This window comes from Pipistrellus kuhlii, unplaced genomic scaffold (genome assembly GCF_014108245.1).
Source record: "Pipistrellus kuhlii isolate mPipKuh1 unplaced genomic scaffold, mPipKuh1.p scaffold_m20_p_29, whole genome shotgun sequence".
NCBI lineage: Eukaryota > Metazoa > Chordata > Mammalia > Chiroptera > Vespertilionidae > Pipistrellus > Pipistrellus kuhlii.
This window is the reverse complement of record NW_023425528.1, coordinates 5,794,726-5,819,818: the sequence shown is the minus strand read 5'-3', so window position 1 is coordinate 5,819,818 and position 25,093 is coordinate 5,794,726.

Sequence of the window (25,093 nt, the reverse complement as noted above, 5' to 3'; positions counted from 1 at the left end):
GGACACCCAGTATTTGGGAAGAGGTGGCATGATTGGTTATTCCATATGACTTGTCCTCTTCAACATTTAATCACATTCTGAAGGACTCTCTGTGCTCTAGCAACTATTTGGTTATGCTATGAAACAGTGGCTTCTTTCTATGCATTCACTGAAAATGGTTTCAGATAATGTTAATTTTCTAGTTCCCAACTCTAGATATTACATGATAAGAGACAAATAGTTTAACTAACGCTTATATGGAGTTATCTTTTTTTCCTTCAAATCTCATGCAGGTACTAAAGGGTGTCCAGAACATCTTTTGTGCCATTTTATTGATGACACAAATTTATTAATTCATAAAATAGCTTCTTTTAGTCTTTATTATATGTGAGGTACTGTACTATGGTTGCTTAACATACCACATCTTATTTCATCCTCAGTACAAAGCTGTGAAGCAGGTACCGACATTTTCTTAATTTTACATATGAAGAGACTGAGGCTCAGGGAGCTTACTGCAAGATCACACAATCAATATATGGGAGCTGGGACTCAAATCCAGGCTTATCTGATTCAACTATTCTATACTTCTTCCACATAGCTTATTTTGGGCCCTCACATACTTAAAGAACAAAATTAGTCCTTAGGAAAAATTTCCTACTCTACTTTTTGCTAGCACAGTAGTGCCCCTTTATCCACAGTTTTGCTTTCCATGGTTTCAGTTACTTTCAGTAAACTAAGGCCTCAAAATATTAAATGGAAAATTCCAGAAATAAATAATTCATAAGTATTAAATTGCACACAGTTCTGAGTAGCATGATAAAATCTTTTGCAGTCCCACTCTGTGCTGCCCAGGACATGAATCATCCTTTTGTCCAGCATCTCCACGCTGTATATAAGATGGGGCAAATGTAAGTTTACAGTTGTTCTTATGAAAAATAATACAATCATCTATAATAGTAAAAGCATAATATGCTAATTAGACCAGACATCCTTCTGGACATCCTCCCGGACAAAGCCAGAGCTGCCAGGGAAGCCCGGGTCCTGAGTGCCTGCCAGTGGCCAGAAGGAAGCCTGGTTCTGGGTGCCAGTGGGAAGCTGGTGGAGGCAGCCGGGGAAAGGAAGGCCTACTCTTGTATGAATTTCATACATTGGACCTCTAGTCCTATATAATAAAAGCCTAACATGCAAATTGACCAAAGAGCAGAATGACCAATGGAACTACCAGTCACTATGATGCACACTGACCATCAAGGGGCAGATGCTCAATGCAGGAGCTGACCCCAGCCCTCAGGCCCCAGGCCAGCCAAGGTGGGTGCCAGTGTGGAGGACCCTCCCAGATCACCCCATCGGTCACCCCACAAAGGGAGGTGACTGGTTGTGGTGGCAGGGGGCTAGGCCAGGGAGCAGTGATACCAGGCTAGTCAAGGCGGGTGCCAGCAGGGGGCCCCCAGTTTGCCTCGCTGGTTGCCCCACAGATTGGCCCTGATCACCAGCCAGGCCTAGGAACTCTACCCATGCACAAATTTCATGCATTGGGCCTCTAGTTAATAAATAATAATATAAGTATAAATTTTGTGAGTCACATACTCACAACTATAAATGTACACTACCCACCCCTTAATCACTTAGTAGCCTTCTGGGTAAGCAAATTCACTGTTAAGATATTGCTGGGTTTGTGTTCAAGTAACCATTATTTTACTTAATATTGGCCCCAAAGTGAAAGAATAGTGGTGCTGGCAGTTTAGATATGTCAAAGAGAAGCTGTAGCATGTATGCATGTATGTATGTATGTCTAGGAAAAGACACAGTACATATATATAGGCTTTGGTGCTATTCGTGGTTACAGACATCCACTAGGGATATTAAAATGTATTCTTTGTGGATAAGGAGGGACTACTGTAGGTACTATTACTATTGCTGCTACTGTTACTAGTATTATTAGCTTTTGTATAGTACTGCATTTTTTCAGTACTGTTAGGTACTTTACATCATTTATTTAGCACTCACTGTGCTACAGACATGACACTTGGTGGTTTCAACTTAGTCTTGACAACCATTATTCTCCCTTTCCATTTTCTACAAAAGAGGCTCAGAGACATTAGGTGATGTGCCTTAGGTCAGATAGCTCTTCAATAGCCAGTTGTTTCTATCTCTAGAATCCTCTTATTGCCACTAATTTGTATGAGTCCTCCCTTACCTTCTGACTGAACATAAGTCACATGTTTCCCATTATGTTGCCCTAAAATTAAAATCTTATTTAACTGAACCAAGGAGGATAAACATTAGAAATATCAATTAGTAGGTAGAAATGTTGCTAGGAAGAGCTATACAACAGCACAGAAAGACACCCAAGGGAGTTAACAATGATGGAGTGTGTGTGTGGGGGGGAGAGTGAAACAAGTTTGCATGTTGATGCTTAATTGTAGCCCTGCCAGCCCTTAGCTTCTTTATTCACCTTCTTGTTCTGCAATTTCTCAAGCTTCTCTAGAGAGCACAACATATGTAGAGACAGCCTGACCTGCCACAAGAAGGTACCAGGCCAGGAATGGCAGGCGTAAGGCAATAGGGGTCTGGGCTGGGAACCATAAATAACCACTTTAATGAACACCAGCTTTGGCCAAGAGCTTTGTCATTTAAAAAAAAGAGAGAGATTCATGGTTCTTCTATGGACTTAGTTATTTGAGAAAGGGATAGCTGGATATATTCAATAATGATAATAATTACAGTTGCCCTTTAGAGAGCACTTACTATGAGGTAGGCCCTGTATTAAACAGTTTGATAGGGTACACTAACTCATTTAGCCCTCACACAGCCCTATGAAAGCAAATGTTGTTGGTTCCCCATTTCACACTGGAGGCATCTGGTTCAGAGAAGCTAAGTAACTTTTCCAAGTGCATACTGCTCTTTAGAACTGCAATTTAAAGCCTGAAGCATCTGGTTCCCAGGCCAGAGTTCTTAATTCCTATATTTAATGAATTTCTGTTGAAGGGATAAACAGATGAATGGATGGACAAATGTATTAACTCATTTCCCTTTACTTTAACAAACATTTATTGAGTGCACTGCACTGTGTGTGTCAGCCCCTGTGGTAGTCATTGAGAATTCAAATGTTTAACATTTAAATACAGGTACATCCCCTACATTACTCCCAACCACCAGCTCACAAGAGCAGTCTTTAATGTGACATTATTTCTTCTGGGGCAAAGTAATTTGAGTTTCTTGAACAGCAGTTTTTAATGATGCTATTAAATTTAACCCAAAGTGGGGGTTGTGCTCTAGTGAGAAAACAGTTTCAACTGAGAATGTGTCTTTGATTAATCATGGAGTCATCCAGAGAATGGTTACCACCAGAAATGGAGCTGCTACTCCTATCCCATTAGATAACTGTTCTTCCATCTATTATGTTTGTATCCTGTCGAACCCTCCCACAGTACAAAAATGATCTATTCCCTAATGGACAATTATCCCTAGTCCTGCTAGTCCTGCTGATTGCTGCTGGCAGTCTACTTGTCCATTGAGGAGACTTACAATAGTCACAACTGATGGTGTACTGGCAAATTGCTCATTTTTACAGATTTTAAATCCATGCAGAATAAATGTCTTTTCAGGCTGCCCTTTAAACTGCATCTGTTTTCCTGGTTATATAAGAGCATGTTATGGATTCCTTACCTGTATGTATAACATGGCTTTTGTGAATATTTAAAAAACCATCTAGGTAGTAGCCCTATAGATATTAAAATGACAAATAAATTATATAAAGACATCTGGGGAAATAGCAGAGGGCAAGTCCTGTACCTGGGGCTCCAGTGGCTGGTCATCAAGTCAGGGTGACCACAGTCTTCCTTTTCCTTTCCAGGTATGTTGAAGAGAATCCCAAATAGATTAGCATTGAGGTGAGGACTCATGGTGCTGAAAGTAGAGATTGAGTGGACATTGAGAGATGCCTGTTGAATTTCCTGGGACTATTGCTATGAAATTTGAAGAAAAGAATGCCCTCAGCCCCACCTTACACCCCAAGTGTGGCAACACATTACACTTTGATTATAATAAATGGCATGCTCAGTACAACCAGGAATTACCAGTTGCCCAAAGCAAAAATCCCAGGGTTGTCTTTCCTGCATCCTTATTTCTTACCCCTGCATTCAGCCAGTCACTAAGCCCTGCCAAATCTACTTCTTAAGCGTTCCTCAAATTTGACCCATTTTTTCCATTCCTCTTGCTATTGCTTTAATTTAGGACTCTCCCCGTCTTATTTTGCCTTGATTCCTTTTATAGCTTCCTGTTTCCTCATCTCTTCCCCCCTCACCTCTGCTATACTTCTTCCCAAAGTGGCCTGAGTGATCTTTCTAAGATATAAATCAGATCACTTCACACTCCACCTCCACTTAAGTGATACCAGGCACATAATAAGTATAACTGACCTCACAATACCTGAGACCAGAGGCTCTCAAGGTGTGGGTCTGGGACCAGCAGCAACAGCATCTCTGAAAAGTCTGTTAGATTAGTTACTTATTGGAGGCCTACTGAATCAGTAACTCTAGAGGTGTTTCCCCAATTTTTGTTTAAGAAGCCCTCCAAGTGATGCTAATGAGTAATGGTAACATTCCAGACCACAGTAGTTTCTACCAAAGAGCCTATATCGATAGTTATTATTCTGTTTGTAGTCGTGCATCTCTACTAAATTTTAATCTACTTGATGACAGTGACTCTGTTGTGGCCATCTTGGTAGTTTCTACAGACTTAGTACAGTGCTTTATGCTCATCTCATTCATTGACTGACTCAGAGAAAAATTGCCACAGCCCCAGAAACCGAGTCTGCCAAAAGACCAGGCACAGAGAACCTGACTTGAGTTTCTCATTTTGAGTGGTGTAACAGTGCAGGAGTCATTTTCTTCTCTGAGTTCTAACTTTGCCATCGATGAAAAGATACCTTTTATAATGATTTTCTCTAGCATCTTGTTCTTTGCTAATGTTTTTTAAAATATCTTAATACACTTAAAACTTTAAAAATGCTTTATATCATATAATTTCAGTGTCTGAGTATCTATTTTTGTTTTTGTTTCTAACTTTATTATAAGCTTTGTAATTTTGGATTATGAGTTCATGTTCAACTAGACTTTAATGGTGGTAATACAATGAAAACTGGATGGAAGGTGTATTCCTCAGGGAGGATTTGTGTTGGCTCATTCAAGGTGCTTTAGGGCACTATTAACCCAGGACTACTTTGAATTGTTTAGTTCCCAAGACTGGAGCCATATCTTATTTGTCTACATGAGTTTAACTTAGAAACTTGTAGATGCTCAATGTGTATGTGTTGATTGGATGGATTAACTAAGCATCTACAAGCTTATTTTAGAAGCCCAATAAAAATTGTGTCCTCTGGTGATAACAAAGGATAGTAGTTGCTTCAGAAAAATAAAATTAATGAAATTATTGAGCACTTATTATGCACCTGGTATCATTCTAAGTGTGCCGTGTGTATTAACCCATTTAATTTTCACTATAACTGTGAGGTAGATACTATCATTGTCCTCATTTTACAGAGCAGGCACCAGTCTCTGACAGGCTGAATCACATAGCTAGTGAATGGCAGAACTTGGATATGAATGCTGGCACCCTAGAGATACATGTAACAACCATTCTGTACTGGAGAAGAGAACAACAACAATGGCAGTAGCAATAGAGTGGAAATTTTCATTACTGCCTAAGGGACTGCAAGTGCCACAACAGACCACACCAGGCATGAGAATGGACTTTGCATGGTCTTGTATTGTCAGTTAACACTCATATGTGGGGTTCCCCTCACCAACTAGAATATGAGCAGTTTGAAGGCAGGAACCATGGATTACAGCTCTTTGAAATGCTTAATATATATTTGGTGAATGAACAAATGAATGTTTTTAAATTAATCACAAGTACTTTAAATAAATTATTTCATACGTTTTGTGTCATACCGAAATTGGTGATAAAGCTGTCAGTTTGCTTCAAAATCTGAAAATGCCTAAATGTGGCCATAACACTTTTGAGTATAATTACATCTTGTGTTTGTCATGGTAAATGGTACTCAGGAGCCCTTGGGAATAGGAAGGAAGAAACTTCTTTCATAGATCCTGAGGCTGTCAGGAACCAAAGGCTACTGTGTTTGTTACCTGTTCTTTGACTGCTTTCCAAATCTAGGAGGACCTAGAGGAAAGGGGGACTTTCTTTGTCCATATCATTTCCAAGGCCAGGAAAGAATTTGAGTATAGACTCTCAGTAAATAGTCTGGGTCTGGGTCTTATCTCTGGCACTCCTCTGATGTAATGAAATCTCCAGTTTACACCAATCTTGGTTCAATGTTTACCTGGAAGTTTGCAGTGAGCCTGGAGACAGGGTTCCAGATGAAGAGGAATAGAGTTGGAAATGAGGGGAGGTCTGTGTGTATGTATACTGGGTAAGGAATGGTGGGAGTTAGGAGTACCAGGATTGTAAAGCAATCACAGTGGGGTTGGGAGGGAAAGTGTTGGAGAAAAATAACTCCCTAGCACATACTAGTTCCTTTTCAAGGACTTCTCTTTGTTGAAACAACTTGCTTGGTTCCAATTTTAGAAGCTCAGATTGGGCAGTTAGCACCCAAGATTCTCAATTTGGCTTTCCTATTGGTGGGGGTGGAAGACTGAGTGTGAAGAGAAGGACATTGATATCCTGGTGTGAAAAGAGGCCCTAGGATTAGAAGTTTGTTCCAGTGATTGTGCTAATATGTTGATGCCCCTATCCTGCTAGGAGGCATAGAGAAAGTTTTTTTTTTTTTCCTTTCTGCCACCTGGGATCACTGCTAGAAAATCCCTGGAGACATCAGGTGTTGAATATTTGAATCTTGGGCATGTTGGATTTGATGAGTCCAAGGAATGTTTAGGCAGCTGGTGAGGTCTGGGCTAGAAAGAGAGATATGGGAGTGAGGAGCATAAAGGGGAGAATTGAAACTGTTCAAAGGGAGCATATAGAAAGAAAAGCAGAGTAAAATGCCTATGCAGTTATCATGGTCTGTGAGGTGGTAACAGGGCTTGGGAGTGGTATGGGTTTGAGGAGGAATCATGTATTCATTAATTTATCCATTCCTTTAATATATATTGAGCTTTATGCCAAATAATAGAGTTTGAAGTGGAAGTTGGGGATTTAAGAGGGAGAAGGTTTAAGAGGGGATCCCAGGGTGGATACAGATGAAGGAGAAGGGAAGGACTGAGCTCCTGGGCTCTCTCTTGCCAGGAAAGTACATGTTAACACAAAGCTGCATCTGTATCCCAGCCAGCTCTTCCCCCTTCATCCTCCCCTCTCTACCCACCCCACAAGAGGGGAATGTTATGGCAGCTTCCTATACCCCTGCTCCCGCTCCATGTTTTTTCTAGGCACTTAACTTTGGCACAAGCAACACCCCTTCTAACAGCTCAGGCAATTCCCAAGGGCTCTGGTGAGAGGGAAGGGTTGACAGCTTCAAGAAAAAGAGCTGGAGGAGCTGTCTGTCTAATTAGCTCCAGCTGTTAATGCACAGCAGCACTGGGGGCTGTCAGGAGTGTGAATGCATGCATATGAACCTGTGTGCGTGGCTCCTCATTGCTATCACTCTATTTTTCACTGTATTGTGTGCTGGCTTTAGCTTTGTTGTTCTGCAACCTCTCCTGTCCCCGAGGATTCCAAAGGACAGAGTGTTCCACAGGCAGCACCAGCTTTAATCACTAATGCTGCTAAGCATGAAGACAACAAATATAGGCCCCCATATGTCCTGGCTACATAAGCCCCTGCTCTCCCCCTCCACCACCATTTACTGAGTGTTTCCCTCTGAGTGAAGCCGCAGCCCTTGAAATTAGTAACATTTCACTTCTACATAGCTTTTTGGCAAAGAATTGTTACAGCTCTCATGCCATGCATCTTCAGACAGTCCTGTGGGGCAGCATGTTACGGGTGAGTACCCTGAAGTCCGGGCAAGCAGACAGATTTGTACAGGGTCACCCAGCTGGTGAATGGTAGAGCTGCATCTGAGTTGCAGGTCCTCAGCCTCCTAGCCTGATGCCCTACCCCAGCAGAGCACTGCCAAAAAGGGTTGCTACTGGGTGGCTCTGACTACTGCTTTCTGTGCTCCTGAGAACCTGTCAGCTGTGGCTCCAAGATCTGATGTAGCAATTGCTGAAAACTGGGACCTCTGATGCTGAGAACAGCCTAAGACTTTACTTAGGTCCTGCCAGATGCTTACCACTATGCTGATACTTATGAGGGCCAAAGTCAGAGGTACAGCATATGCCCTGTCCTCAAAGAAATAGCTTAAATGGGGAGACAAAACGTAGACAGTAAGTCCAAATGTAACAAGAGCTTCGCTCTCTTCCACTAAGCAGTCTGTACCAGGAACAATGACATAGAGACCCCTTCCATATGCACCTTTCTCCTTCCCCAACCCTGGAGAGTGGTGAGTGTGGAGGGCTAATGGAGGAGGTGGGAAAGACGAGGAAAAAAAGGAAAAACCACAGTTTCCACTGCCAGGCATAGTGTGGATTATATTTTATACATATGACATCTATATGATGTTTGTAATATATAAACACACATACAAACACATGCATGCATAATCACTTTATATGGATTAAATTATGTATTTGGCTGACTCATCTATGTAAAGAGTTCAGGAGAGTGTCTGGCACTTAGAAAGCACCAAATGGATGCAAATTATTCTTATCATCACCATCTTCATTATCTGCATGAATATTATATACATTACTTCATTTAATCCTTCTAATGTCATGAGTTAGCAACTATTATTTTCATCCTCAACTTACAAATAAGGAAACCAGTAATTTATTGTATCCAAGACTAGGGATACTGAGAATTCAAGGAGAACCCAATCTGGTTCCAAGCAGCTTTAGAGCACCTCCCTATTTAGCAGGAGGGGCTGAGGCACACATAAATACCCATGGTCCAATGAGGGCTTAGTTGAGGAATGTAGTAGTGTCATGGGCACCAATGGTGAATGACTTGGAATCTGGGGAAATTAGGTAGGTGTCATAAATGATGTACATTGGAGCTGAATCCCGAGGAATGTAGGGTTTTTCCAGGAGGAGCAGTGAAGGGAGGGGAAGGACATGTCAGGCAGAGGGAACAGCATTTGTGTGAAAGTGCATGTTCAGGAGAGTGCTAGCTATCAGTAGCAACAGAAGGAGAGTGGGAAACGTGGTTGGGATCAACTTATTTATAGCTTTCTTGGTCACTCTGTTTTGTACTGTGTTCTATGAAGCAATGGGGAGCCATATACAGTTTTTATTAAGGTAGAGGAATGACAGACCAGGAAGACAATTCTAAGGGCACTGGGTGAGAAGGATTGGAGTGTAGAAAGGCTAAAAGAAGGTAAACTAATTGGGGGGGCCATCTTAAGGATCCTGGCGAGAATTGGCAAGTGCTCTGTATCTGGATTGTGGCAGTGAGAACAGAGGAGGGGGCCATTCTGGAGATGCGTCAATAGGTATGGGAGCACATGCATAATGGCATTTTTAAGGGACCAGTCTGTGAGAATCACAGCTGGTCTCCTAGGAGTTCTAAACTTTAATTAAATCTAGCAGGTCCCATAACCAAATCCCATAATCCCATAAATCTATAACAACAAGTTAGGCACAAGCGTTTAGTTCTACTTTGAATGTCAGAGTTCCTACACAGCTATTTTCTTACTCAGCCTCTGAATGACCCTTAGACAACTGCTTCCCCAGAGCTATTTACTCAGAATGGCTTTGGTCTCCCCTGAAACCCTGAGGATGGCTACTGATTTCTCTGTTAAATCTCTAGGACCACAGCAGTAATGCTTCTGAACACTTTCCACACATGTACTCATTTATTCCTTGTGAATATAACAGATCCTGTTTGTATGTATAATATTTATAATAACAACAATAACAGATAATGTTTGCTGAGTGCTTAATGTAGGATAGGCATTGTTCTAAACCACATGTGTCAAACACAAGGCCCGCGGGCCAAATCCGTCCCGCCAGGCCTTGCAATGTGGCCCGCACCGTGCTGTCATCACTGCACTCCGCTGCGTTTCCATCACAATGACAGTTTATGACTGTTCAGTAAACCATTCGGCCCGCGATTTAGGCTGGATTTTAGATTTTGGCCCCTTCTCTGATTGAGTTCGACACCCCTATTCTAAACAGTTATTTGAAATAACTCATAATTACCCATGAATGACACTATGAGGTAAGTATCATACCATTCCCATTTTACAGATAAAGAAACAATTTACAGAGAGATTAAATTGCTTAAGGTTACGTAAGAGGTCTGGACTGAGAGTCAAAGCCTGCTAGTGTGGCTTCAGCATGCTATTAACCACTGAGGTATTCTCTGGCTCCTAATACTACCATATGCCTCTGGATAAGAGCTCACTGTCCATTTGCACCTCAGAATTGGTGGCATCACTGATTTAGGTCTGCAGTCAAGACCTAGGAGCTGTTGCCTGTACAAGAGAAATTTGGGACTCAGAGGGCATTTTCAGGTGCTCCTGGACAGAGTCAAGATGTAGGCTGGGGGTAGTTATAGTAATCAGAGCTGTGTGACTTTCCTCCCAAATCCCTATCCCCTTCCATTTAAGATGGAGTACACTCTTTCTTAAGGTGTGGCCCAAGGAGAACTTTTTAAACATATAGAATACAGAAATGAACCCCAAGCCCAGAGACTATATCTCTGTGAGGATAGTAGCTGAAATATGCACTTGCCCAACTCTTGTACTGAGCATTCAACAACCACTCTCATTTGCTTTTTGAAATGATGTAGGTCAGTCTTCTGATTCTAGAGGTACCATAATTATGCCTAGAGGTGCTTGCTCTCCCTCCCCACCCACTGCTGAGCTAGGGAGGGCTAGATTGGCTAGAGCATGCTGAAGGCATGCCTGCACAGAAAGTAAAGCTCCTTCCTGCCACCACACCCCTTGAAAGAGAGTGAATTCTGTAATATCAGAAGAGTGCTGGGAGAGGGAAGAGAGAAGGAAGCTGCAGTACTTTGGGTCCCAGATAAAGGAGTGTCCTGAGGGAGCAAGGAAGAGAGGGGGGGGTATTAGAGGAGGATAACTGCAGCAGGCCAGAACCCAGGGGCCACGGAGCCACAGTGGGGTGGCTGTGACTAGGTGTCAATACCACAGTTGCAGTGAGCTTTATAGGAACCAGAGATACAATGTTTTAGTGTGACTTATTTTCTTTTGTCAGTGTTTCAGGAACTGCCCTGAAACACCACCCTCCCCAAAATTATTCCATCTCACCACTAGGGAATGGGTAGCCAGGCTCAGTTTAAGGTTGGGGAAAGTCAGAGCAAATATTTCATGTATTCTTAGCAGTGAATGTGTCTATGTAGTTAACTGGGGAATGGTCTGGTTGGGGAGGTAGTGAGAAGGAAGGCTTGGGAATATGCTAATTTAGTGAAATTGGAGGGAAAGAAGAAGAGAGATACTTCCAGAAAAAAAGGTGAGCCCCTGAAACCCTGGTAATGTTAGACCTGCACTGAGCAGAACTGTCTGCAGCTATAAGCAATACATAGATCAGAAAGCTGGAAATCTTAATTATAGTTTACAATCCTATTACTATTTTGTAACTACCAATGTTACAAGGCATCATTCTGATTTAATCTTCACAACACTATCTCATAGATCCCACCATTATTGTGCCATTTTACAGATGTGGCTCAAATAGCTTACTTGACTTTCCCAAGGCTACACAGCTTTTGAATAGCAAAGCCCACATTTAAGACCAGTGATCTTACTCCAGAACCCTGTCCACTAGTCTTAGGAAGGAGGAGCCTGCATAGAGATATGGGGATGCCTCACTGTTGGCCTGTGGTTCTACAAGGACATCTCTTTCCACCTCACAGCTTTAGGTGAGCAATATGAGTCACTATATCTATCATGAATCCCTTCAGATATGAGTTCAATGTTGGTCCCATAGGAAGGAAAATGTAGGAGTAGAGTCTCAAAGTCTAAGTCCTTGTGTGCTTCTCCCCTTTGACCTGCCTAGATGGGCTGGAGAAATGCCAGGTTTGAGGGGTGACAGAGTCTTTGATTTGTTTGATTCCTTGTACTGAGGCCCCTTAACATTGTTGAGAGCCCTAATTCAGTGGCTCAGGTAACAGCCTGAGGTGCCATGCAGAGAACTCTCCTATCTCTTGTCCTTCTCTAATAAATGGGATTCTTCCTCCTCCCTGTACCCCAGTTTCATTAAGTGGATCTTTGCCTTATTCTCCAAATACCAAGTCTCTGTCTCTGTACATTGCCTTGTGCTCCATTTTAGCAAGACTAGAACCCTCCCTTTCTGCCAATGGAGCTTCTTGGTACTTTTGGCCTTGAACCAGGTCCTTCTTCTAGACTCTTGCTCTGATGTTCATCTGTATATCTACAATGATCTCATGTCCCTCCTCCCTCTTCTCCCCTATGTCAGACTCTTATGTTACGATGAGCTGCATCTAGATGAGGACTAACAGGTTGCCCCTTCTAGAGATTAGTGTTTTAACTTTGATGCCAAAGTCCTTAGTAAAGGAATTATGTACTTAAGAATTTTCAAGCCCTTGGGAGTGAATAGGGAGAGATTTGGAAGAGCAATGGAACATTCTTAATACTCCTGGAATGCCATAGGTAGACAAAAAAATTCAGACTACTGCCAAGTCCAAAATATTTTGATTACAATCAAAATCCATCACATAGGGAGATTTTCCTCCCCACACCCAATACTCAAGGCTTTGACAGAAAGTCTCCCAGATAATGAACTTCTCTGATCCAAGCATCATTTTCTCAGAGCTCTTCAGGAGAAAACCTGAGAAATCTCATGAGTTACCAAAGACCACATAAGCAAGCAGTAATCAAAGCAAAGCCAAATTCATCCTGAGACCAGTTTCTTCCTAGAGCCTGGGAATTAATCCAGTCTTCTTTAGATACAAAGAAAATTACCTTTTCTGATTTCTCCAGCACTGATATTAACACTGTTCTCAAATCCTCCTCAGACCTTGCACTCTTCATTGAATACAAACAAAAAGCTTCTTATTTCTTCAATCTGAGAAACTGAAGGTAGCCAGCCTTGGTCTAAGGAACATCTTATGCTTTTTCTCTGTTAAAGACAATGTTCCTTTTACAATGCTATTATATATGGAAATAAAAGGGCAAAACCTCTTGATCTGGCCTCATCTTATTTATGGCTAACGAAGTCATTACAAAAAACCTGAAGGACACTGTTGTTTTTTCCTCCCTGGTTCATAGCAGGTTTTCCAAATGACTTTGTATCAATGGTATTCTTCATCGTCACCTTCAAACAAATTCTGGACCCTAAGAATTATTTTGGGAGAGAAGGATAGATCACAAGTCCTGGCTGTCATCCTGGACTATTTTGAGGGAACTTCAGCAAACCTAAAAAGAAGGGCTGAATGTACCCTTCAGGGACTGATAAGCCAGCCAGAGACAATGGCTGGTCTCTCAAAAAAGTGGTAAATAAAAGCATAAGAAATGATTTTTTTTCCTGGAGAGCCTATATCTGTTTTAGTGTCTCTTTACATTAAAATAGGAAGGCACTGAAAAGGGCCTTCCCATTACATAGCATGGAGCCAGAGTGGCAGCCTTTCTGTGGTGAGAATCAACACAAACTACACTGCTTTTCCCTTTTACCATAAAGAAGTTTCTAGATTCTCATTTATACCCTCAGGCTTATGACATCTTTCACTGTTTCAGAAAATTGCTGCATAAAAGATAGAGAAGCCAGCGTGGTCTGTGCCCATAATAGTAGCTGTGGTTTCTTAATTTAAGAAATTCAAATGCCAAGGATGCACTTCTCACAATAAGCCTAATATGAGAAATCAGGTGTACACAGCACTGATGAAAAGAAGACCCCCAAAATACAGGTGGAGTTTTTGGTATGTTGGGGGCTTGGGAAAGAACAAAGAGACATTTTCATTTTCCAAACTATAGAGCAGTTCCTAGGAGAGGATGGGATGGGGGTATTAGGAATTCTTCCGATGCCATGGGCCTGCCTACACCTGAGTCACATATTGATGACCTTCCCCACGCTTTGCCTTCCTCCCCCCACCCCCAAAGACAGCATGAGAAGCAGTGAGCCCCGGTACTTACAGGTGCAGAGGATTTAAGGACAGAAAAACGGAGACTGCAGGCTCCTGAATGACTGCCGAGTCAGTTGCATCAGATTAGGAAGTGATGACTGTAAGAAGATGTTTGGAAAATCTTGTTGGCTGGCCCCCTCGTTTGTCTTTTCGTCCACAACCAAACTCACACCATCTGTGCTTCTAGGTTGTCTGGTGCTTCCATGCCCTTACTGTGAGGGTGCTGGCAGCCACACTGCCTCTTGGAGTCTGTGGCCCAGTAAAGTAGTCAGGCTCCAGGGATTAGGTTGGCAAATGATCAGCGAGAGAGAGGGGAGGGGGGAGTGCAAACCCGAAAATGAGTCTAGGACGAAGAGCTCCAGGTCCTTAGCATGTTCCTGGCATATTTTGAAAGTGGCATCCACAGCAGAGAACGTGTCCCAAAATAGCTCAGGCTGCCAATGCCTTGCTGAAACCTGAGAAAGAATTGCTGAATTCAAAAATCTGGGTTGCTGTGGATGTGCGATCAAAGTGCATATTTGTTGGTAGTAGGAACTCAAACCATAAGCTCAGAAGAGGTAAGAGGTCACTTGGGTCATGGTCTGTCTTCTCTTTTTCAACTTGCTCAAGTTGGTGGCGGTGGTGTCAGAAAGCTTACCTGTGTTGAGACAGGGGGCTGACAAGAGGTCTTAAGGATGCTGTTTGCATTACAAGGTCTCTAATGCATCAACAGTATGAAATAGCAGTGTTCTATTTTCTGATACTGCGCTAAGGTTTTTTAAAGATGTTGCTTCATAACTGATGAAATTCCCTTTCCAGTAGATTTTTTATTTCCTTCGGCCTTTGGCATATGTAAATGTCAGCTTCTTAAAAATCAACAGAGAAAAGCAAACAGTAGGGTCTCTTTGATTTTCTTGGGATTTGAGGAATCTCCCCTTCATGGCTTGAGTTCAATGTACAGAATGATATTTGTACATTGGTCTCTGTGGTGCTGGGAAGGATGAAAGCACCCAGATATGCTTTCTCATTTTATTATTTGCTGAGATTTTGGGACACTCTCCTTTCATCAGGTATGTTGAAAATTTCAGGATTATCTTGAGAGTGGGTGGAGGGTGGTCAGTAAGTGAAAATTCAGCATAAGACTTTCTTGGGCCAACTTTAAGAAGAAAAAGCACAGACTTTGGTCTCTAGTTCCATCTCTGCCTGTATTTTGCTGTATGATTTTGGGCAAATCACATCTCTTCTCTGGACCAAAGTTTCCTCTTCTGTAAAATGAAGACAGTATACCCTATCCTATTCCTAACCCAAGAGTATTTATTGAAGATTAATGCAAGTAATCATCAGAATGTTACTAAGGAAGGGCTTTAGTTACTCTCAGTAAATGTCGGCATTCTTTAGGGGACCCAGACTGATAGCCACCAGAGTTCTGTATCAATATGCCTATACCAAGCCCATTACATATTACATTACTAGGCAGTGTGGGCTTTTTGCCTATGGATTGATATTACTTCTGCTTCCAAGCTGTGCGACTTTTGGCCAGTTGCTTAGTGCTTCAGAGGTCAGTTTCCCTGTCTGTCAAGAGGGTATGCAAACTATTAATATAATACCAATCCACAATATTTAATCTGAAACCATTGGAGCTAGATATTTTTAGAGTTCAAAACTTTTGAATTTTAGAAAAGCAATATGGTACAAATAACATGTTATATAACACTCCTTATGGGATCTGAGGCAGTATCCTGTGATCAAACACATTAATACCTCTAAATGGGGTAAATGCATAGCCTCATTCCAAATCAGGCCCAATTTGTCATCAAATGAGCTTACCACAAACTTTTAATTTTTAGAATATTTTGGAGATCAAAAAGACCAATCTCTAAAATGTGGACAATGAAGAAAGTTATACAGCTGATCCTTGAACAATGCAGGAACTACAGGTGCCGACCCCCAACACAGTTAAAAATCTGTGTATAACTTTTTAATATATATATATATATATATATATGTGTATATATATATATATATATATATATTATTGATTTTTTTTTACAGAGAGGAAGAATAGGAATAGAGAGTTAGAAACATCGATGAGAGAGAATCTTAGATCAGCTGCCTCCTGCACACCCCCTACTGGGGATGTGCCCACAACCAAGGTACATGCCCTTGACCGAACTCGAACCTAGGACCCTTCAGTCTGCAGGCCTACACTCTATCCACTGAGCCAAACCGGTTTTGGCTGTGTATAACTTTTGAATTCCCAAGAAACTTAACTACTAATAGCTTACTGTTGACTGGAAGCCTTAGTGATAACATAGAGTCAATTAACATATTTTATATGTTATATGTATTATATGGTATATGCTTACAATAGAGTAAGCTAGAGAAAAGAAACATTAACGAGCCTTTGCTTTATATAAAAATATTATCCAACAAAATATGTTTTATGCAAATAAAATATCAAAAAAGCATAAAGAAAGAAAATTCACTTACAGTATTTATGAAAAAATCCTTGTATATATACAAAAAAAATCATTATATATGTGGACCTGTACACTTCCAACCTGTGTTGTTCAAGGGTCAACTGTACTTATTTAGTGCTTGCCATGTGCCAAGTATTATTCTAAGTAGTTTATATGCATTAACTTATTTAGTTGGACCAATAATACTATGAGGTAGGCATTATTATTATCATCCTCTCTTTACATATGAAGAAATTGAAGCTCAGAGAGGTTAACTCACTTGCCCAGGGTACCAAAACCAGTAAGAGGCAGAGCTGGGATTCTAACACAGACATTTGGGCTTCAGAATCTGTGCTCTTAACTACCTTTTCTATCTATTCTATGGGGTTAAAATGAGGCTTTAAAAAATGAGGCTTTAAATGTTTACAGGGGCCAAGCAAGTCACTGTGAAAACAGTAACTTGTGAGCCAATGCCCCATCTACAGGGAGCAGCTTATTCGGTTTCAGCTGATTGTTGCCATGTCAGAAAGAGGATCCAAACCTTTCTGTTTTTCCCAGAGGAGCCAGAAACCCAGCTTTTTGTGTGGAGTCTGACTTTTTAATGTTGGAAACTAATTTTAAAATGTTATGAACATTGAATGGGTCAAATAAAAATCATCTGCAATCTGGATCAAGCCTGTGGTTGCTGGTGTGCAAGCACTGCAGTGAGGATATTGATCCAAAAGTGCTATGTAAACTTCAAAACATGTTCTAGAAACAGTCTCATTTTAGGTTAACTATTTTTTCTTGACTATAGTCTAGTTTTTTGAAAATTGGTGTTCCTGGAGATGAAAAGTTGGAATGTAAATAGAGACGTCAGTGAAATTGAATGCTTCATTCCTTTGGCAGGCTCGATACATGAGAAGCCTAGGTGTACTGGACGGGCTAAGCCTCAGAATTCCTGCCACACCCACGGGCCTCTTCTAAGGAGTTTCCATCCACAGATCCTAGCTGAGGGAAGTAGCAGTTTCTTATGAATAGGTGGCTATGTTTGGTACCATGTGATTTCACTTCTCCCTGGCAATAGCCTATTGAGCCGGGAGAGGGCATGTGATCTAAGAGCAGTCACTCTATAGGCTGGCAAGCAGCCTATGAGGGAACCCAGGATGATAATTTTGCAAAATTTGTTGTGACTAAATTTGGATCAATGAGAGTCTCTCCTTGTGAGTTTGAGCACTAGACCTAGATAGAGAGAGTGAGCAGTAGCTGAACACAGAGAAGGCAGGCAGCAGGGCCTATTAATAAGCAGAACCAGGAGGGATTACTGAGTTTCAAGTAGATGCCAGACACTTCACACATTTTTGGGTGTGTGTTTAAAATATCGATATTCACAGAGTCTGTGAGAGAGCTACTGTTATTATTCCTGTTTTCCAGACAAGGAAACTGAGGCGAGGTAATTTAACTGTTGGGGTTGGAGACCAGGCTTGTTTGATGTTAAAATAAAGTCATACAGATTCCTAAGCCAGTGGTTCTTAAACTCTACAATGTTTCAAAATCGCTTGCATAAAAACCTGAATAACTTATCCTTACCCAGAAACGCAGATGTACAGCCAAAACACTGGATGGAATTACTTTAATACTCAAGGAAGATCTGCACAGGTGATTGCTGTGGTCTCACTCCACAGTATGGTGGGCACTGGTGGGATTCAGATAGGCATCACAACAATTCTGGAAAAACCTATCTGGAAATTCAATGGAGAATTCTGGTCACTCAGTGACACACACTACTTGGGCCTCCCCAGCAACAGTCAATGTGAGTCCTCAAATGAAACGCCTCAGAGTAACACAAATCTTCTGCTTCCTGCACTAAATCCTAAATTGACTGAAGGTTCTGTGATCTCATTTTTAAATCAGTTAATAAAATGGTACTTTGAGTGAAAAAAATCAAATTCCTTGACTTTAACCTATTTGATCTGACTATTTTGAAAGTGAAGATCCTTCCCCAACTATTCATCTGCATTTAACAGTCTTCCCAGGGAACATCTAAAGCAGAGCTTACCCAATCACACTTAAAGAAATGCAATTTAAAAGAATATGGCAGGTATTGCCTTCACCTTTAGAAACAAACTCACTGTCAACACGTGAGCTCAAACTCCAATTTAAACTTTCGGAAGTGGGGCTAATTCTGCAAATAAGAGGACATCAATTTGTCAACTTTTTTTTTTTTAATCTAGGAAGTATACACTGACACCAGTTATCTGAGGGAAGATTATAGGATTGAGATGAATGCTCATCAGTTTGTATAGAAGATGCTATCTGCTCCTCAGGGTGCAGAGCTCATAGCTCTTATATATTTACTAAGCGTTTTTCATGAGGAGCACACATTTAAGGAATTTAGTGCATTGGTAACAAAGAACAGGATAGAAAATTACCAAATGCAAAGAGACAGATTGTAAAACATGGAGTTTTAAAATGTAAACTCACTTCCTAAGCTGATGATAGAGGTTCCTCTTGGTCCTAGAATAATTGTGTAAGAATTGCATCTATGATCTTATTTATGCCATTGCTAAAAATGTTGAATAAGATAGAATCAAGGCTAGCAGCATCTTTTATCAATACTCCGTAGATGGTATTGAGCAAGTTTCAAATTCATCTACCTTTAGGAATTCTCCTTGGAAAGAGAGTAATAGTGTGAAGATTGCTTGGAGAGCCTTAAGTCAGAAAATGGTTTGTAGTCCAAATGCTTGATAGCACCAGGCATGCATTCCTACAAGAGGTCTGTGTGGTCCAAGAGGTGGTATAGGTCAAATGCATTGGCCAAGTCCAGCCTCAGCAGGGCTTGAATTCACACTGGGCAAATTTTATTTCTCTCATGTTCCTTCCCATGGACACTTTCTTTATCTATGTTAATGTCCTCACTTAGCATAAGGGGAAACTCTGTTCTTCCCTCTTCTGGCCAGAAGGATTTCCTGTTTTATAGGTATCTGATCTTATCTGTGTTAATATTTTAACTGGGAATGAGTCCCTAAAACAGGTCCTTGGACAAGTGCCCATCTTCCTGGAAAATTGCAGCAGTCTACGATGCAATGAGAAAGCCTGAGGACTACAGAGTCAGTGTTTTGTAAAGTGAAAGGGCTATCCTTTATTTCATTTAAAGAACTGTTCTTTTTCTCTGAGATTATTTTTTACTCTTTTGGTATTTAAAGAAAACCACTTCTTTTTATGAAATGAGAATTTGGGGTTGTTTTGTCTTATTTCTTAATGCCTTTATTTGGAAAATAAAAATCTAGCAACCTCCTGTCAGTACCCCCATTTTTCAGTTTGCAAAGCTGCTAGTCTGGGTATCTGGTCTAATTTGAATAGTTCTGCTAGTACTTCTAGGTACATCCTATCACCACTTATGTCTTCTGTGCTTATAAATTACCTGCTTAATAATCTGTGGCAGAATCTCTCAGAGGATTCACATCAAGCTCACAGCTCTGGACTTTACAATATACTGGTCTATAGTTTCCTTATTTAAGAAAATTGGGATGCTGCCCAATTGCAGTCCTTTTGAATCCCTCCTGTTCTCTCTGACTCCACAGATCTTTCAGGATAGCACCTAATGCAAAGCAGTTCCATTTGCTCTTCTTATACTGTTCTTTTCCCTATAGAGTTGGACATGCATATACATGTTGTTTGGGGAATTTGCAGCACATCCAATGAAAGCGTAATTCCCAACTAACAGTCAAATCCTTTTCTTTGGAGCTACCCAGAACACACCTATCCTCTCTTTCATATGACAGCCCTTCAGAGACTTGAAGACAGTGTGTGACTCTCCCCTGAGTTAAGGGACCAGCTGAGTCAGACGGACCTGAGTGACAAGCCCAGCTTCACTCTCTCTCAGCTGTGAGAGCCAAGGTAAGTTATTTAATTTTATTTCCTCCCGACTTAGGTATTTTAGTTGATTTACAAAATGGGAGTAAAAACCCACTTCCTTGGCTTATTGTGTAATAAATAATGGAATGTCTGTAAAGTGCTTAATACAGTGCCTGGCAGAGTGAGAACTTAGTGCTAGCTATTTCCCCTCTTTTATAAGAGCCAGGTGGGCATTTTAAGTGTCAGGGTTGTTGGGGATCAGGAGATGGGGAGACTTTCTCCTTTTCTGGATTGATTAGGACCCTAAAGCGAACCAGGTTTTTCTTTATCCTGAGGTTGTCTATTTTTAGTTATCTGTGTTATCTGTTTGCTAGGGCTGTGGGAGAGGATATTGTTGAGAATTCAGGGAAAGGCTATTTTCAAGACCTAGAAAGCTATTTGTTAACATATTGAACCATCTTTTGTTTATTCTCATTTTCTCGAGCAGCTAGTCATGCAATTTCTGAAACTCAATTACCTTTTGTGAGGCAGCAGAAAGCATGACACCTCCTAGCTGCATCGATCAGTGCAGACTGGGCAGGATGCAAGGGACCTGGGAGATGCTAAGCAGTGATTTCTGGGCTTTTCCTTCCTTAGAAGGCCTCCCCTCTCTGTGTTTGTAGAAACCCTGGCATTAATAAAACGGAAGTCTGTGACCCAAATAGGCTGAGCATGCAAAAACTCTCTCAGTAGCCTCTCTAGAAGCAGGCTGATGACAAATGGCCACAGTGGACTGGAAATTGGAATCGTGGAGTGACCACTGTCTAATTGTAACTCTTTACACATATTGGGTTTTGCTAGCAATTTCATAATATGAACTCTGAATGTCATTAAAGCTAGAAAAAGTTTGGAAGGAGACACACCCAGCTGTGAACAGACAGAATGGGACTTGAGGAGATAGGGGGTGGGGCAGGTTCCCAACTAGCTTCATCTGCATGTAGGATTTCAAGTTTTTATTCTAAGAATATATAGGATCTCCAAATATGTATACAAACACTTTGAATAATTATAAAGGTAGTGTTTAATAAAATACATTTCATTTTCAAAATTGAGCTTTCATCTGTTAAAGTGTGCACACATTTTTTGCGGACACCCTGTATTTCTAGATTACTTGTGTAACTATCCTATGTAATAAAGAGGTAATATGCAAATTGACCATCACACCCTCACAAAGATGGCTGCATACAACCAGGCTGGCAGGGAGTGGGGGGCGGGCTAGTGAGGGACTACCAAATGACTGAATGAGCAGGCTGTGTGGGGTGACCAAGCTGGCAGGGTGGTTTGTTAGGGACAACCAAACAAATGAACAAGCAGGCTGCATGGGGTGAACAGGCTGGTGAGGGGGCTATGAGAGATGACCAGGCCAGTAGGGGGGGCAGTTGGATGTGATTAGGCTGGCAGAGGGGGCAGTGAGGAGCAACTAGGCTGGTATTGGGGGCAGTTGGGGATGACCAGGCTGGAAAGGGGGGCATTTGGAAGTGACGAAGCTGTCAGGGAAGGGGTAGTTAGGGGAAACCTGGCCAGCAGCAGGAGGTAGTTACGGGTGACCAAGCAGGCAAGGTGGGGCAGTTATGGGGCGATTAGGCAGGCAGGCAGGCAGGATCGGGCCTAAACCGGCAGTCGGACATCCCCTAAGGGGCTCTGGATTAGAGAGGGCGCAGGCTGGGCTGAGAAGACCCTTCCCCCTGGGCATGAATTTCATGCACCAGGCCTCTAGTTAAACATAAATAAAAGTTATAAAAACAATAAATTATCTTTCAAAATGAAAAACAACAACAAAATGAAAATATGCCATGGAAGTATTTTTCAAGGTCACTACTTACCAAGAATCTAAGTAGTACAGTAAGTATGTTGGGGAAGAAAGGTTGCTTGAGTGGAGAGATGTTGGAGATACTTAGAGAGAACATGTAGAGAGAAGAGGTGAGAGGGCTGTACACAGAAACCAAGGGAAAAATAAAAATAACCTTTTCCCCTTCAAATACAAGTAATATGGGTCAGTCATAGAGAAATGAGAGAGTATAGTTATGAAAGACAAAAGTAAAAATCTCTTTTAATCTTATCTCTTGGGTATGGTCATTGCTAACATTTGGTATATATCTTTCCAGACTGTATTTTTTTCTATGCAAAAATAATATATATAATTTTCAGAGGATGCTACAGATGTACCATGATTCATTTATTACCATTAAATGAATTGTGTTCTAACATCAACATATAGGTTATTCCAAAGTTTTTATTATCTTATACAACAGTGCTTTCAATTTGCAACCTTGGAAAACCTGATTGACCTCTCTGTGTCTTTCCTTATCAGAAAATGAAGGTAATAATACTATATATCTCATACAATTGTAGTGAGTAAAAAACAAGATTATATATGTAAAGTGCTTAGCACAGTGTTTGACACATTAAATGTTAGTTTTTATTATTAGGTATGAGGTCAATAATCCTACCTTAAAAAAGAGTAATATGCATACCAAACATCACTCCCCTCAAGCCACACCCACCAGCCATGCCCACCAGCCAATCAGAGCGAGTATGTAAATTAACCCCAGACAAGATGGCTGCAGCCACAGAGAGCCGTTGAGAGAGGCTTGGGTTTCCGGGCAATGAAATCCAAGCTTTCCAGACACCCTGGCTGGCCTAGGCCTCCACTCAAGGAAACAAAGTTTCAATTATAGAAGATAAATCCCAAGAAAAATGGCAGCAGCCAAGGAGCTGGAGAGAACAGGCTAAGGTTTCCCTGGCAATAGAGGAAACCAAGCTTTCCATGCACCCTGGCCAGCCTAGGCCTCCACTCAAGGCTACAAAGTTTCAATTATAGAAGATATATGAACCCCAACAGAAATGGCTAATGGCCACAGAGCGAGCAGGGGCCTTGGCTCCTCTCCAGGCTACAAAGTTTCAATTGTAGAAGGCAAATTCCAGATACCAGGGCCCCTACTTGGGTCGCGGGGGAGAGGGGGGGGCGGCGGCGTGGCTGTCCTGCAAACTACCACAGGCCCCTTGCTGAGGCCGCCCCATGCTCCAAAGGAACCCCCACCCTGATCTGGGTCACCCTTCAGGGCAAACCAGCTGGCCCCCACCTGTGCACCAGGCCTCTATCCTATCTAATAAAAGAGTAATATGCAGATTGAGCATCACTCCAACACACAAGTTGGCTGCCCCCATGAGGTCAAAGATCCTGCCCCTATGTGGACACAAGATGGCCAGCAGGAGAGGGCAGTTGGGAGGCACCAGGCCTGCAAGGGAGGGCAGTTGGGAGGCATCAGGCCTGCAAGGGAGGGCAGTTTAGAGGGACCAGGCCTGCAAGGGAGGGCAGTTTAGAGGGACCAGGCCTGCAAGGGAGGGCAGTTGGAGGCAATCAACTCTTCACGGGAGGGCAGTTAGGGGCAAACAGGGGCTAGGCCGGCAGAGGAGGGAAGTTGGGGGCAAACAGGCTGGCAGGGGAGCAGTTAGACATCAATCAGGCTGGCATGGGAGTAGTTAGGGGGTTATCAGGCTGGCAGGCAGAAGCAGTTAGGGGCAATCAGGAAGGAGGCAGGCAAGCAAGCATTTGGGAGCCAGCAGTCCTGGATTGTGAAAGGGATGTTCGACTGCTGTGCTTTGGGATCAGTGGGATCGGGTCTAAACGGGCAGTGTTCCAGATTGGAAAGGGTGCAGGCTGGGCTGAGGGACACCCTCCTACCCTGTGCACGAATTTCATGCACTGGGTCTCTAATAATAATAATAATGATAATAATAATCATCATCATTCTTGCTTGGTTTCCTATGACAAGTTTTTGGTTTACTGAAGAGGGGAGAGTGTTTTGAAATTTTCTTTTTGAGTAGTATGCTATAGTGAGCTCTGGTGTTAAACAGAGCTTTGTGCTTTTGGCTATATCCATTCACTTTGCAGAGGCTCAGTTTTCTTATTTGTAAACTGTGAGTTAAAAGGACCTAGTCCACAGGGTAGTTAGGACCAAATGAGAGAATGCTTGTAATGCCCAAAGCAGTTATTGGTATATGAGAAGAGTTCAATCAAGGTCATTTAATAGTATTACTACTACTACTACTACTACTATCATTCAATCATTGGTGGGGGGTGAGAGGATGAAGGTGGCAGTGAGTAGCGTACTTGGAGTGTTTCTAAACACTTGTCTGATTACAAAGATCAGAAATAATTTTGGAATCAGATAGACCCAGGCTCAAATCTGAGCTTTGCCATTTCCTCAGTTATAACTTCTCCAAGCCCATTTCCCCATTTGCTTACCTTGCAGGTGTTGACATGAGGCTCAAAGAATATAAAGCAAGCATAGTGCTTAGCCTGAGTGCCCATGTATTATTGGTTGCTAATTATGAGTATGGGGAAATTTATAATGACTCAAATGCCTCCCCAGACTTTTGAGTCTCTGTATCTCAGCCACTTGAACTTCACCTGAAGGCTTTGCCTTATCCAGGGCTCAGAGACCAGTTCTGCCCTAGTCTAGTGGTTTAATTGGTACTGATTCAGAAGATTAGAGGACTCTGGTAAACCTTTCTGCTGTGCCCTTAAACCTGACCTTGTGCCCCAGTTCTAGAAGGTAGGCTATATAGCCCCGAGTCTGTGAGCAAGCTCTTACCTGGTATGCTCAAGATTGGCATGGTTTTCTTGCCAGCTGTCTGAATGCTATGGGGCCTCAGTGTCAAATCCTAGCTCTGTGGCAGGTGGCACTGGTTGCCAGATT